This window comes from Gymnodraco acuticeps, unplaced genomic scaffold (genome assembly GCF_902827175.1).
Source record: "Gymnodraco acuticeps unplaced genomic scaffold, fGymAcu1.1, whole genome shotgun sequence".
NCBI classification, from domain to species: Eukaryota; Metazoa; Chordata; class Actinopteri; order Perciformes; family Bathydraconidae; genus Gymnodraco; species Gymnodraco acuticeps.
The window spans coordinates 100,949-116,502 of NW_022989961.1; the positions used below are offsets into that span (position 1 = coordinate 100,949).

General features: G+C 42.3%; 1 non-coding gene across 1 annotated transcript; it reads right to left on the minus strand.

The window, feature by feature from the left end:
• Positions 1-8,215: 8,215 nt before the first annotated feature.
• trnak-cuu lies at positions 8,216-8,288 on the minus strand. The gene has a single exon. It is a non-coding gene; the product is annotated as a tRNA-Lys (tRNA).
• Between the last annotated feature and the right edge of the window lie 7,266 nt (positions 8,289-15,554).

The following is a 15,554-nucleotide window of genomic DNA, read 5'->3' on the forward strand; positions in this document are numbered from 1 at the left end:
TGTTTCAGTCATGACATCCATTTTCTCTTCATTTCTGCCCCGCTTTGTTCACATCTTCCGGTCTTTCCTTACTTTCTGTCAGTCCTGTATCATGTTTAATTTGATGTTCCGGATGTTTGTCAGAATCTCAGATTGTGTTGATGTGGTTTGAAATTGTGTGTGAGCATGAAAACGCTTGTGACTGGATATTTTCACTTCAATGATTTGGGGCATACATTGCTCTTTAAAACCTGTTAGATTAACCCATTTATGTGGTATTTGAAAAGTTATTTTAAACAGATAAATAGTCCTTTAACTGTTGAAAAATACATTTTCTTTAACCAAACTATGAAGTGCTGCTTTGTGTCTTTTCCCTTGAGATTGGTAATTAGGGATTGAGAGTGAATGTGTGTGTGTGTGTGTGTGTGTGTGTGTGTGTGTGTGTGTGTGTCTGCTTGTTATGTCTCCACGCTCCATATAAGAGAAGATGGGATGTCAGCAAGCATCGATGGATCTTCAAGGTCATTCAAGAGGGTATTGTAAAGTCTGTGTGTGTGTTCCCTATGTTCAGACACAATGAAGTTGAAAGTTACTATTATATTAAGATTTTCTATTATTTAAGTGTGACATCTAAGTATTTCCAAAAACTTTAAATCTGCATGAAAACAAACACTCAGACAAAGCAAGTGTCTGTGTGTGTTTCTTGTGTAACTCTATATGAGCATTTCAAGTGTCTGAGGAGGGGGGTCTTTAACATAGTGTGTGTTACAGGAGAGTGTAACATGTGTGTATTGAAGCCCACTGGGAGCATAATGACTAACTTGGACACACACACAGACGGTGGTCCATGTGAAGATGATGGCCTCTTCAGCTGAAGAGCCAGTATTATAAAACGCTGGGCTCTGATTGGTTGATTTGAATCCTGGGAATTCCTCTGAGGACAGTGTATGACAGCAGCCGGCTTAACCCCTCATCTCCTGGGGTGTGTGTGTGTTTGTGTCTTTTGTTTGCATCTGTTTAATCAGTTTAGTGTCTAGGTAGGATGATGTCGCTGAATTGACAAAGAAAGTGAATTTTCTACAGATAATAGTTTGTTGCCACCTTCCCAACTGTGAGTATTTGGTGCTTTGCTCTGAATTATATCATAGTATGTTGAAGAGGACATATTATGTTCATTTTCAGGTTCATATTGTAGTTAGTGTATTTACTACTTCTACTTTAATGTTCAAAAGCTCTTTATTGTTCTCCTACTGCCTGTGCTGCAGCACCTCTTTTCACCCTCTGTCTGAAACCAGAGCCCATCTGCTCTGATTGGTTAGCTGGCCGGCTCTGTTATGATTGATCCATCGCTTAAAGATTTTCCGCCCCTTCCCGTATCATGTACAATGTGTTGACGAGCTAGCCAATAGAAGTGCGAGTGATACATAGTGTGTCACTATATTACTGAAGAAAACGAAGGTGTCCAATGGAGGCATTTCAGGCATGGACGGGGGGACGGGGGGCGGTGTTGGAGAGAAACTCCCCCTGGAGGGAACACAGGGATTTTAGTTAGCCTTTTAAAGACCATTTACGTGCACAACACAACAAAACAACAACAACAACTATAGAACACAAAAAATAGTACTTAAAGGGGTAGGTAAGAATGGGAGAAACCCAGCTCGAGTGCGCCAGAATTTGGAAAGTACACAACCGAAGAAAATCTGCCCTTCCTTCAGACTTCCTTATGGTGCGTTCACACCGGACGCGATGCGAATATTCGCTTCGCTCTAATGCTACGTTCACACCGGACGCGATACAACGTTTGGGGGCGGCGCGATTACATGTAAAGTCAATGCAGAGACGCGATCAGACGCGAATTCGCTCCGACGGCGCGCATGAAGCGGTGGACGCGGCACGAATCACGCGATTGAAAAAAACGCGAGAGTTCAATTTTTTTCAACTCGGGCGTCAAATTCACGTGACGCGTTCTTGCGGAAGCCAATCAGCGGTGAGGATCTCAGCCTGCCGTCACTGACGTTCAACCAGAAAACATCAGCCATTAGCTGTTAGCAGTTAGCACACAGAGATCACAGCTCCTCATATCTGTTCAGAAACTGTACAAAAGTTAAACAAGAACAAACCACAGACTGTCTGTGTCATGGCGAATACAGTCGCTGGTTTATTTATGTATGTAGGGCCGTTGTTATGAGTGTGGAGTGAGCATATACAACGTTAGCTTAGCCTGGTCGACACAATCTCCATTCAGAAAACAAGCATTCTAAAAGGTTTTTCGCCTGCCGTCTGTCTGCAGACTTGTCAACAGTAGCGTGGCGTGGGAAACAAATTAGGGGAAGCCAATAATACGTCCTTTCTTTTGGGTCGGGGATGTGGTGGTCAATGTAATAACGTAACCAGATGAGTGATTACAGCACCCGGTATCATTTTACACACATTTGTATCAGATGCAGGGACTTACACACGCCTGTTATCTAACCGACAGGTCCCGCACGCACTCTCCAGCCGAAACTCTAATAAACATTCATTCACAAACTAAATCAGGAGACCTTTAACGTTTTACGTCCGATTCACTCCTTTTTTCCTCGCTGTACACAGCTCCAGTTTGGGCATTGGCCTGTCATCAGATTGTATTTGTTGTTGCTGCTGTAGCGGAAGTTAGTACAATTATTTTTGATGAAATACTCCAAATCTCCACCCTCCATAATTGCACTTGCTTCAGTTGCTTGCTACTTTCTAACGGCGGTGAGAGTGATGCAGTGACGCTATCTATCTTCTATCGATTCGATTTATGATTCGAAAATTATAAAAGTAGGGTAGACATGTGGATATTATCCGACTGAACAAAACTTGCATTTATCTAACAGGTTCGTTATCCACTGACCTTATTTCGAGCTATTTTCCTAAATTCTATGGAGAAATCCCATTGCTTTTTTGTCAAGGGAAACCGAGCGCAGCTTACTTCCGGATTTTAGGATGCGTCACTGCAACACTAAGTTGATGCGATTTGATTGGATTGTGAGGCAAGGGAAGCCAGCCGCCTCTGGCTTCCCTTGGCATGGCCCTGACCAATCACAGGTTGGCAGGGGCATCACGTGAGCCTCATCTGATTGGTCAATCCCTCAATTTTTTTTCACCAAGGGAAGCCAGATTCGGTTGGCCTCCTCTCGCAACAGTGAGTGCAATCTTCACCATAACATCTAGGAGGGGCGCTGTTTGTTTCACTCTTTAAAATACTCAATGAGAATGGGGGAGAGACGGGCCGGCAGGCAACACACAGCAAAGGAGAATTATCGAAACAAAACAAAGTGTTTTTATTTATTTAAATTATAACTACAATCCGAAAAAACAGGGGAAGCCTGGCTTCCCTTGGCCTCCGGGAGAAAACGCCACTGCTTGTCAAAGCATTAATTCATGGTTTTTACTAACCGATATCAGTATGTTGTTACGTCGGCATCATTTAGAAACGTGTATTACAATTTAATCACGGTAAAAATATGTTCATTTTGTTGTAGTTGTAGCTCCCGAGCCAGCGCGTCTTGTTTGAATGATGCGAGTAACACAGCTGGCAGCCGCGGTGAAACTCGAGCGACTAGAGCGATGCGATAGGAGCGTTTAGAGCGAAGCGAATATTCGCATCGCGTCCGGTCTGAACGCAGCATAATCGCTCCTATCGCATCGCTCTAAAACGCTCGAGTTTCACCACGGCTGCCAGCTGTGTTTACTCGCATCATTCAAACAAGAATTTATTGAAATCTCCAATATCAACGTAAGAGCTTGTGCCTCTTCGGGGGGTGCTAACACTTAACCATAAACGTTATCGTTTACTTTCTCCGTCTTTATATGTAGATATTACTTTTCTCCGTTAATCTCCGTCACGTTGTTTCCAAAGCAACAACAACTTCCTGTCAACAGCGCTACCTCTCCTTCAAAATAAAAGCATGTCCATAAATAGGAAGCCAAGCCAAATTACACTTAAGACATATACAACTGCAACAAAAGTAACAAACACAATGCGATATCCTTTTTAATTTCAAAGAACACAAATTGGGTTACATTAACAAATAACTATAAAACAACATACTGTAGAATAACAAAATGAATGCCGTGAATACACCGAAACACACGTGTTGAAGTGGTTCGCTGCTGATTACTATTGAATTGTGTTACTCCAGTAAGATGGAAATATAATACTTTGTTTATTCATGTTATGTTAAGCTGCTGTTGTTCATTGCATTATTACTAGACTAGTTAGTCTTAAGGCTAGAATGCTGCACTAAGCCACATTTTTATTTTATTTTATTATTTGTGACTGAATGTGAACTTGTGAAGCTAGTCAAGCAACCTCTTTCCAGTAGAGTTATTTTTGTTTGGTTACTGCACTATCTGCACTCAATTTGTTTACATGGTTATTTTGTGGTGGACCACTGATAAGCTTTATTTTTGTTTTGATCCAATGCTGCACAACTGAACTGATCCATGCTGCTGTGAAAAAAAGAAGCTATATCCATGTTGGATAGAATAGATAGTTGGGTACTGTCATTTAAATAAAAAAAATAACCTTAAGGGACAACTTGAATGCTCTTTTCCTTTTTTTCTCTTAATGCATTGCATAAAGATCGGATCGGGAAAAAATCGGTATCGGCAGATTGTCAAAATCAAATGATCGGAATCGGATCGGGGAGCAAAAAAAGGTGATCGGGACATCCCTAATTGTCAGTGACGGCAGGGTTGAGATCCTCACCGCTGATTGGCTTCCGCGAGAACGCGTCATGTGAATTTGACGCTCGAGTTGAAAAAATGTAACTCTCGCGTTTGACGCAGGCACCGTTCAATCGCCTCAATCGCGTGATTCGCCGCCGCGTCCACCGCTTCATGCTCGCCGTCGGAGCGAATTCGCGTCTGTCCGTGTCTCTACATTGGACTTTACATGTAATCGCACCGCCCCCAAACATCGCATCGCGTCCGGTGTGAACGCACCATTACGGAGCGTCCACACTACAGCTTCAAAAAAAGCTTGGAGCTGGGCGTGTCTGAAGCTTGGGGATGTTATTCAAGCAACGCGACCAACAACCAATCACATGAATCTCCCGCCCCCGACATACAAAGCAAAAACCCCCGGGGATTTTATGGGAGCAATATATATATAAACTCCCCAAACAGGCGAAAACCTACCAGTTTCACCCACTGTCTCTGCCACCTCCCTCCATGCCTGGTTCCTCCGGTTTGTATCCGGGTAGGTGAAGAGGGTCTGGTCATACAAAACCGGGTGATTTGCTACGGCGATAATTAGTTTCTCCTCCATCTTTTTTTGAAATATAGAAATGAACGGCGGGATATCTCTCCCAGCTTAGACGCGGTTTGATTGGCTACGGCTTGAGCTGTCAGATTTTCCGAAACGGGATTTGATTGGCTGGTGCTGGCTACTCCGGCGCAGAGACGGCGGAGACGGACCGCTATGCTACCCACAATTCAGTTCGGCGAAAAAAAGCGGCAACGTGACGTCACCCCATTCAAAGTGAATGGGCAGATTGAAGCTGTCGACGCTGTAGTGTGGACGGGCCGTTACAGAGCCCCTCCTCCAACACACACGGACGCGCACATGGACCAATGAGGGCACGAGATAAGTTTGTGCACGAGATGGAAGGCTGACAGGCAGGTAGGCCATCCAATTATCTGGCAGATAATTGGACTTGGTTTTTACAGCGCCATGGCTTCCATAGTCAAAGCGTTTAATGTATTCATTGCTATCGGGATGTTAAGAGCATTCCATGGAATATAACAAAAAGTGTTTCTGAAGTGAATTACCTACCCCCCCTTTAAGAACAATACTTGAGTAAATATATTTGATACATTCCACCACAGTGTGTGTGTGTGTGTGTGTGTGTGTGTGTGTGTGTGTGTGTGTGTGTGTGTGTGTGTGTGTGTGTGGGGGTGTGTGTGTGTGTGTTGGTTCTAGGCAATACAGTGATGTCATCAGGGCGGCTGGGTGGGGTCACATGGGGTTAGAGTCTGGCAGAGGTCCTGACTCCAGCAGTACTCAAAATGTGTCTGACCAGGAAGTATGTGAGCCTCCCTGTTCCTCATGTATGTGAGTGAGTGAGTGTGTGGCTGTGTGGCTGTGTGTGTGTGTGTGTGTGGTGTGTGTGTGTGTGTGTGTGTGTGTGTGTGTGTGTGTGTGTGTGTGTGTGTGTGTGTGTATGGTCAGTGGTAGTGGTCAACAGCTGTGTGCGAGCAGTGTCCTACACTAATAGTAAAAGTGGTTTATTGGACACTTTATAGAGCCTGAAACCGTTTTATAAATACAGCAGGCTGGTACCAAACAGCCACATGACACACAGCATCCCACCAGAGGAGGAGAGTTACTGAGCGCTGTGTGTTAAAGGCTCCCCACTGATTTGTATCTGGATTATATCCACTATTCCAACACCATATTGGCAATAAGAAATAGCCTACAATTAAAAATAGGATTTACAACATAAAGGGTTCTACAATTGTAACCTTTGAAGAGCATTTCACACGACTAAAGTTATTTACATTGTGTTGTCAAGTCAGGCTCCAAGGTTGACAAACGTGCAGTGGTGAAATGTAACTAAGTACATTTACTCAATTACAGTACTTACAATAGGTATTATTTTGACATCATTTTAACTTTACTTGTGTATTTCCATTTTATGCTACATTTCAGTGTCAATATTGTACTATTTTACACCACTACATTTGTTTAAACACTCATAGTTACTTTTTATATATAAACCCCATGATAGGCCTATATGATGCAATACTTGCACTGCTTATCAATCATGTAATTACAATGTCCCTAAAATTGGCTCCTCATTGACAAAGATTAAAATGTACAAGTCATAAAAATAAATATAATGATAAATATAATATTATTATGATTTTTTAAACTTTTGAAAGAGCCATTCTGCATACATTTAGTTTAACATTCAAGTACATTTGGCTGATTTGTAACTTAATTTTACTGAAATGGACCATAGTGCAGAATGAGTACTTTAACTGTTTGTACTTTAATTACATTTTGATGAAAATACTCTTGTTCTTTTACTTAATGAGTATTATAAGGCTCTAGTATTTCTACTTTTACTTAGGTACAGGATCTGAGTATTTTATCCAGCTCTGCAGAGATCTGACTACACATGTTCTGCGATCTAAATCTAGTTGTGCAAATTATTAGCAGGTTTTTTTCCCAAGCTTTGCACAAACATCATCACGCAAGGTAGAGGGAAGGTAGGAGAACTACTGGGAGGAAATTTTGACGTGTGGTAACATAATATGGAGAGCATGCATTCAGTCTTCTGGCTCTGCTCCGTGGTATAGGGAAATGAATGGAAAAAGCCCATATAAACACAAAAATCATTACAGAAGCTGGCTTTCTCTCTCCTCTCCTCTCCCTTTCCTCTCCTAACTCCTCGCAGTAACCCCGATCCAGCGCTGATAAAACTATCAACAGCACACCTGCATCGGGTAGGAAGGCTGTCTAACACAACACACATACACACCACACACACACACACACACACACACACACACACATACACACACACACACACACACACACACACACACACACACACACACACACACACACACACACACACACACACACACACACACACACACACCAACAGTAGTCCATATATGAAAACACAGATGGGGGCTAGAATATTATTTAGCATGTGCTCACAATAAGCCTTTTCTCCTCACGCTCTTTTTCTCCTTCCGTCTCTCTCTCTCTCGTCTTTACACCTCATTTGTATTTTTCGGTTGAATGAAATGGATGGAGTAAATGCAGGAATATATATCACTACATTGTTGAGGTAGTTTTTTTTCCCCTCCAAGTTACCTGTTCTGGCCTTAACAGATACCAGGCTCAGTGTTTTCAGTGAGGTTAGGTTGTAAATATTTCACCATCATTCAGCCAGAAGTAAACATTATAAGGTTCAGTTCATTGCCCTGTTGCTACTTGTACAACTGAATCTCCCTACGGGGATTAATAAAGATCCATCTTATCTTATCTTATCTTATGTACTGCACTTTGAGCAAAGCCTTGTAAAATAAACAAAAAAACATTTACGTTTTTCCTGTCACATGTATAACCAACAATGCCCTTCTCACGATTCAGTGTCTTGTTTTTTTTATTATGGGTCATGTCCTGTAGAGATATTACCTACATATAGGATCGTATAAACACTGAGATTCCCTCGATCAAAAATGACAGAGCCCAACGTGGGGCTCGAACCCACGACCCTGAGATTAAGAGTCTCATGCTCTACCGACTGAGCTAGCCAGGCTGATTACAATGTAAACAGGGCAGACTTCATATCACTGGGGTGATGTATTTGTAAATATGGATCATCAGTTTATAAGGAACCACATAAGGACAACCTACATCAGGGGTGCCCAACCTTTTTTGAACCGAGAGCTACTTTTAAAGTTGCCAGTCTGCCGAGATCTACCAGTCCAAATAGAGAGGCGTAGCCATTACTGACAGCCCTACTACCAGTTAAATACACACTTCTACTTGTATATAAACTGACCTTTGTACGATGAATTCTAATCTACACATATACAAGTATTGTACAACTAACCAGAGTTGGAGTTTATTCACACGTCACACACTACAGTGGTAATGTTTTCAAGAAACATTGAACAGTGCTGCCCACATATGACACAGGAAAAAAAGAAAATACTCTGAACCCTTTCTTTGCCATTATATAAAAATAGTGTTGCCTACTAAAAGTATAAATTAGGCTTACAAATAAGACAACTCAGATCTGAAGCTACACAGGAATTGCTGCCAAAGTGCAATAAAAATCAAATCAAGTTTTATTTATATTATAGCACATTTATAAACGATTTTTGGTCGAGCCAAAGTGCTGTACATATAATAAAAATAGCCTACAGTAGAGACACTTTACAGCACAGATTGTTCAGAATATCAGTATGAGAAAAACGACACCCTCTGTCCTTAGACCCTCACATCGTACAAGGAAAAACTTCCAGAGAAAACCCACAGTTTAAGGGGAAAAATGGGAGAAAAAAAAGACAAAATTAATAGAATCAAACCCTTTTTTGTTTGCATTTTAGTAGAGTATAAAAAGAAATGCCTTTAAAATAGGATGCAAGCAACACTAGTTTCTTGACCTGAATTGATAATAGACTATAATCAATTTAAACAGAACAGATCTTAATGTTTGCATTCTTATACCATTTTGTACAATAATTATAATGAATAAGTTTCAAACAAACTAAATTTACAGCTGATTAATAACGGTATCTAACTTGAGTTTTTATTATGTCAAAAACCTGTTGAAATGCTACTGTTATTTTTACTGTCCCCCAAAAGCGCGTCGGCAGCCTCCAGGAAAGCTTCTTTCACAACTTCGCCGTCTTTGAAAGACTTCATGTGTTTCGCAAGAACGTGACTGGCACGACAAGATGCTATGATAGCAGCCTTGCTCTTGTTGTTGGGCCTGATGAAAATGGACTGCTGTGCATTTAGCTGTCCTTTTCAGGCCCCTCCCCTTTTGGGAGCGTAGGGCAGAATTAGGAGGGAATTCCGACTCGTAGCGTTTGTGCCACTGTTTTGAAATGCCGCTCCTAAATTACCCTTCTTCGATAAAGCCACGCTCGCATTGCAGATGAGACAGATGGACTTTGAATTGGAACAGATACAAAAATAATCATCCTCCCACTCGGAGTGAAATTATATATTTTGGGCTTTTTTGCTTCTGCCATAATTGCGGTCTTGTGTGTTGTGCGGAGTGCGGACTGTCACTCCTGATGACACGGACAACGTCAGAGAACTAGTGCACTGCCCACTTGCCACGCCCCGACACGTGGGGTCACGCCGGCCAATCGCCAGCAGTAACACTGCATCTACTGCAGGTAATAACAGTTTAGATCATGGGAACATTACGTTACCCGCGGCCACTGTCATGGTCAGTACTCCCGCCCCGACTCGCCAGCTTTGCCCGCCTCGCCCACGGAGGCGGAGCAGCCGCCTTCGTTGCCCCCAAACACCACCATCCCTCGGCGGCCCGCAAGTGCCAGAGGACCTCGGCTAAACAGAGCCTGCACAGAAAAAGTACCCAACTCGCCTGTACAGTGGGGTAAGGCGCTCATTTTGCAGCTCATGGTTTCAAAACCGAGATTGGCTGGAATATTCATGTGAAAAAAGATGCCATCTTCTGCTATGCATGTAGACATTTGGGTCTTAAAAGGGGGAGTGGATTTTGTAAAGTATCCATAAAGAAAAAGTAAATCTGTTACAGTTCTGTTTCATATGGGTGTTGAGATGTATCCATAGATCTCTTCATTTTGCTCTCAAAGTGCACCAGATTGATGCTTTTAACTTCAGACGAAACGGGTCATATCCGCTACAGTTCTCTATTATATAGACCAGGGGTGCCCAACCAGTCGATCGCGATCGACCGGCGATCGCGGGGAGGGATTCCCAGTCGATCACGAGATGTGTCTAAAAATAGAACAACCATATTCTGTTTTATCGTTAATGTCCTATAACATAATCTTCCTGTGCCAGAATAATGCACTTGAACGCATCAAAGCTTTGTGATTGGCCGGCGTGACCCCATGTGTCGGGGCGTGGGCTGGTGGGCCAGTGGGCACTATTTCGCTGACGTTGTCCGTGTCAAACCGTCAACAGGAGTGACACACACACAAGACCGCATTATGGCAGAAGCAAAAAAGCCCAAAATATATAATTTCACTCCGAGTGGGAGGATGATTATTTTTGTATCTGTTCCAATTCAAGTCCATCTGTCTCATCTGCAATGCGAGCGTGGCTTTATCGAAGAAGGGTATAAATTAGGAGCGGCATTTCAAAACAGTGCACAAACGCTACGAGACGGAACTCCCTACTAATTCTGCCCTACGCTCCCAAAAGGGGAGGGGCCTGAAAGGACAGCTGAATGCACAGCAGTCCATTTTCACCAGGCCCAACAACAAGAGCAAGGCTGCTATCAGAGCATCTTATCGTGTCAGTCACGTTCTTATCAAGTCTTTCAAAGACGGCAAAGTTGTGAAAGAAGCATTCCTGGAGGCTGCCGATGCGCTTTTGGGGGACAGTACAAATAACAGTAGCATTTCAACAGGTTTTTGATATAATAAAAACTCAAGTTAGATACCGTTATTAATCAGCTGTAAGTTTTAGTTTGTTTGAATTTATTCATTATAATTATTGTACAAAATGGTATAAGAATGCAAACTTAAATTGATTATAGTCTATTATCAATTCAGGTTAAGAAACTAGTGTTGCTTGAATCCTATTTCTTTTTATACTCTACTAAAATGCTACAAAAAAGGGTTTGATTCTATTCATTTTGTCTTTTTTATTGCACTTTGGCAGCAGATTCCTATGTAGCTTCAGATCTGAGTTGTCTTATTAGTAAGCCTAATTTATACTTTTGTAGCAACACTATTTTTAAATAATGGCAAAGAAAGGGTTCAGAGTCTTTTCTTTTTGTGTCATATGTGGCAGCACTGTTCAATGTTTCTTGAAAACATTACCCACTGTAGTATGTGACATGTGAATAAACTCCAACTCTGTATCAACAACACTGTTGTGTAACTTCAGTTAAATACTTGTATGTGTGTAGATTAGAAAGAGGTAAGATAAAGGATCTGCAGTATTTTAGGAAGTATTCATCGTACAAAGGTCAGTTTTATACAAGTAGAAGTGTGTATTTAACTGGTAGTAGGCTCAGTAATGGCTACGCCTCTCTATTTGGACTGGTAGATCGCGGCAGACTGGCAACTTTAAAAGTAGCTCTCGGTTCAAAAAAGGTTGGGCACCCCTGATATAGACGGTTCGGCCACACAAGGCCGACAGGGAAACGATAAAGGGTCCCAAGGTGGGTAGATCTGCGGACGCAACGCTCTGGGGGGGCAAATGGCTCCATGATTACGCCCAATACGATCATTTCCTGATAACGAAAATACTGACGGGCTGTCAGGAGAGGGGGAGGAAAAGAGAGACGACGTGTATTATTCTTATATTATTATATAGAGTCGTTATTCATTTGTTTTAAAGCTCAATAAATAACAAAGAAGACCTTTGACCGGCACTTTTATAATTTTGTCCAGAAGATTTCAACTTTAACGGACATGTTGACCGGCAAAAATAAATTGTAACGGAAACTCTGCCGCACGGTTCCCTCGTCCCTTGGAAGAGGCGGAGAGGTGGGTGTTTTTCATCTGCTGGTATACTACCGGAGAGATTTACTGCAGGAGCACACGCTTGCCTCGGGAAGGAGAAAAAGAGCCAGAACCCTCTCCCCACCTCTGCTGCTAAATCCACCGTGGAGAATAAACCGAAGGGCAACCATGGCAACCATGCAATGCTCGGGAATTCTTCTTCGCTGCTTTTGGTGTATTTTGTGGCGGAAGTACAGTGCCACTTACAGGCCTGGCATATGTACTACAGCGTCTCCAGCGGGTCGAGCGGTCTCGTGTGGACGGACACGTTTCTGGTGCCGATTGCGTGTGGACGGAAGACTTTTTTTATATCGAATTCGGTTCATTTTCGTTACCGTCTCTGTGTGGCTAGAGCCTCATGCTCTACCGACTGATCCAGCCGGCTATAATTGGTTGAATGTGGTCATATTTCGGAGCTGAGTTCACTGTAATGGACTGAAAACACTTCCAAGGGTGGATGGAGGTAGGCCTGTCGCGATAATCAACAAACACACACACACAACACAACACACACACCACACACACACACACACACACACAAAAACTCGTTGATAGTAAGCTTTGATGTGAGTGAGTTTGAAGTATTGTGAGGCTGGCTCGAGGTTGAAAAAAGGGGTGGAGAAAGTTGTAGTTTCAGGCACAGAGAAAGATAGAGGTCAGTGGTAATTAATAAAGCGCGGCGCGATAAAATCATGAATAAACATGTTTTTGTCAGTTTAGAGCAGTGACCACCAACTGGCGGCCCGCGGGCCACATCCGGCCCGCCAGACATTCTCATCCGGCCCGCACGACAGGGGTGACTGCGGCGTGGTTACTGTGTGCAGTACCGGGTCCAACAGAGAGGCAGCAGCTGCGGGACAGTAGACTGTCGTACTGCAAACCTTCCCTGCCTCGAAGAAGAAGTGATCCTTCGTTGTGAAGAGTCTGGTTTGTGCGCTCCGCACCACAGCAGCAGCCCCGCTGCGACAGAGTCCAACAGAGAGGCAGGAGCTGCGGGACAGTAGCCTAGAAGCAAGGTTGGGTTGTAACGGAATACATGTAACGGCGTTACGTAATCAGAATACAAAAATCAAGTAGGCTAACTGTATTCAGCTGGCGTTACATTTGAAAAACGAGTAATCTGATTACAGTTACTTTCGTAAACCTGAAGTGAATACATTTTGGAATACTTATTGGAATTATTGGAGGAAAAATGTCCTCACAAAATGTAATATTCATTACCGGCAGAACTGTGTGCACTGCACAGCGCTGCAGCATGTCTGAGCGAGAGAGAGATGCAGCGTGTCTGTGAGGCCCCGCCCCCGCACGCAGATGAGAGAGAGATCTCTTTTAAAATATATTGAAAGTTAGAAACGGAGATGGTTAGATAAAATGTGCAAGATAACGTTTATGTAGAATTTCTTTATTGTCGAAATGATGACATTTCATAACGGGGTCAAATCAAAGTGAATGGCCTGCTGCTGCTGAATGCATGGGTCAAGTGACTGGAAAACGTTTTAAAAGTTATAACATCGTTTCAGATAATAAATAATAATGATAATTCATTCTATTTAGGGGCGCCTTTCAAAGCACCCAAGGACACCTTACAATTCATAACATATTCTAAGGAAAGGTTTTAAGACAGTACAAAGAATGCAGTCCGGGTGATTTTTTTTATGTGTGGTGCAGATGAGAGGGAGCTGTCCAGAATGACACCAAGATGTTGTGTTTGAGTTCTTGATAAGCCATTAAAACAGTAAAATACGTGTCTCCTGTTCACCAAAACATACCCATCTGTTATGGAAAAAGAAAGTATTCTAAAAGTAATCTGAATATGTTAAAGTAGACCCGATTCCAACGTTTAAGACACGTAACTGTAACTGTATTCTGATTACTTTCAGAGCCATGTATTCAATATTTAGTAACTGATTACAGAACACTCAATACTCCCCCCCCCCCCCCCCGGTCTACAACTTCAAAATTCTGGACTATATAAAAATCGCTGGCCCGCGATAGTGTCTATTGGATACATTTTGGCCCTTGGTCAAATGTAGTTGGTGATCCCTGGAACTTTAGAGGAAACACTGCCTCTCACTGGTCATTGTCTACTCCTACAACAGATCAGAGAAAACATGCAGAAACAAAACAGGTGTACAGTATCATGTTGGAATAGCCTCATTGTTTTTTAACAAGTACTGCTGCCTTTATGCTCTACAACAGTGGGTTTGAAACTTTACAGATATAAAACCTTTTGTAATAAATTCAGATATAGAAAAGGTATTGGAGAGATTTTAATTATTCTTTCACCATTTCTGATGTTTGTGAGTCATACCACGTATTATATTATAAGCCTATGATCCACTAATCCTGTCCATTAGCAACTAGAAAGGCTTCTCCCTCTATGTGGTCGAGGTCTTTTTGAATCCTTGTGATTTCTCCTCTCATCGTTTGTTTCGGTGCTCCCTTCAACCATCTTCCTTTTTGTCTGATTCCTCTTCTTTCCTCTCCTCTGCCATGTGTGTTGGAGTGGTGGTTATAATATAATATAATGAGATTCCCAGTGCCCAGGTGCTCTTTCTAGATAATTACTCAGTGTGTTTTTCAATTTGCCAATCTCCTAACAGAAGCAATACTAAACCTGTCAGCGCACACACACACACACACACACACACACACACACACACACACACACACACACACACACACACACACACACACACACACACACACACACACACACACACACAGGGGGAGAGGCAGCATCAAATTTAGTGTATTCCCACTATCCTTTTGTGATTGCAAGCTAGCCGCTCTCCTATCCTCTCCAGCTCTCGTTCTTAAAAAACGTTTCTGTTGTCAATTTGTCTCTTCTCTTTTCTCTCATCTATTCTTTCCCAGAAGATGAATTGACAAAACATTAGTCAACATTGTCTGGGGAAAAAAAGACATAGAGGCACTGGCAGACAACATTGATTCACACATACATGTTTTTTATCCTGCAAAACACATCCATCACTGATTGGCTGGAATGATTTATTAGTAAGCCTGTAGAGTGTAGACTGGACTGACTGCACTGCGTAAAAGAGGACAGTGACTCTTTGGATAAGGAACCGACTGTTTCTGTTTCACCTCTGTGTGTCCTGTTTCACTGTGGTTTTATGACGCTTAGCAACTTTTAATGAAGAAACTGAAAGGAATCAAGCAAGTACTCACAGACCACTAAGTGTCTTTTAATTCTGATTTCATTAAGAGAATTTAAGATTTGATTATTTTACTCAATTACTTTTGGCAAAGGGAGAAAATACAACATAATCAGAGAGTTACCTTCAGACATTACCATTCAAATAACACGAGGGCGGGGT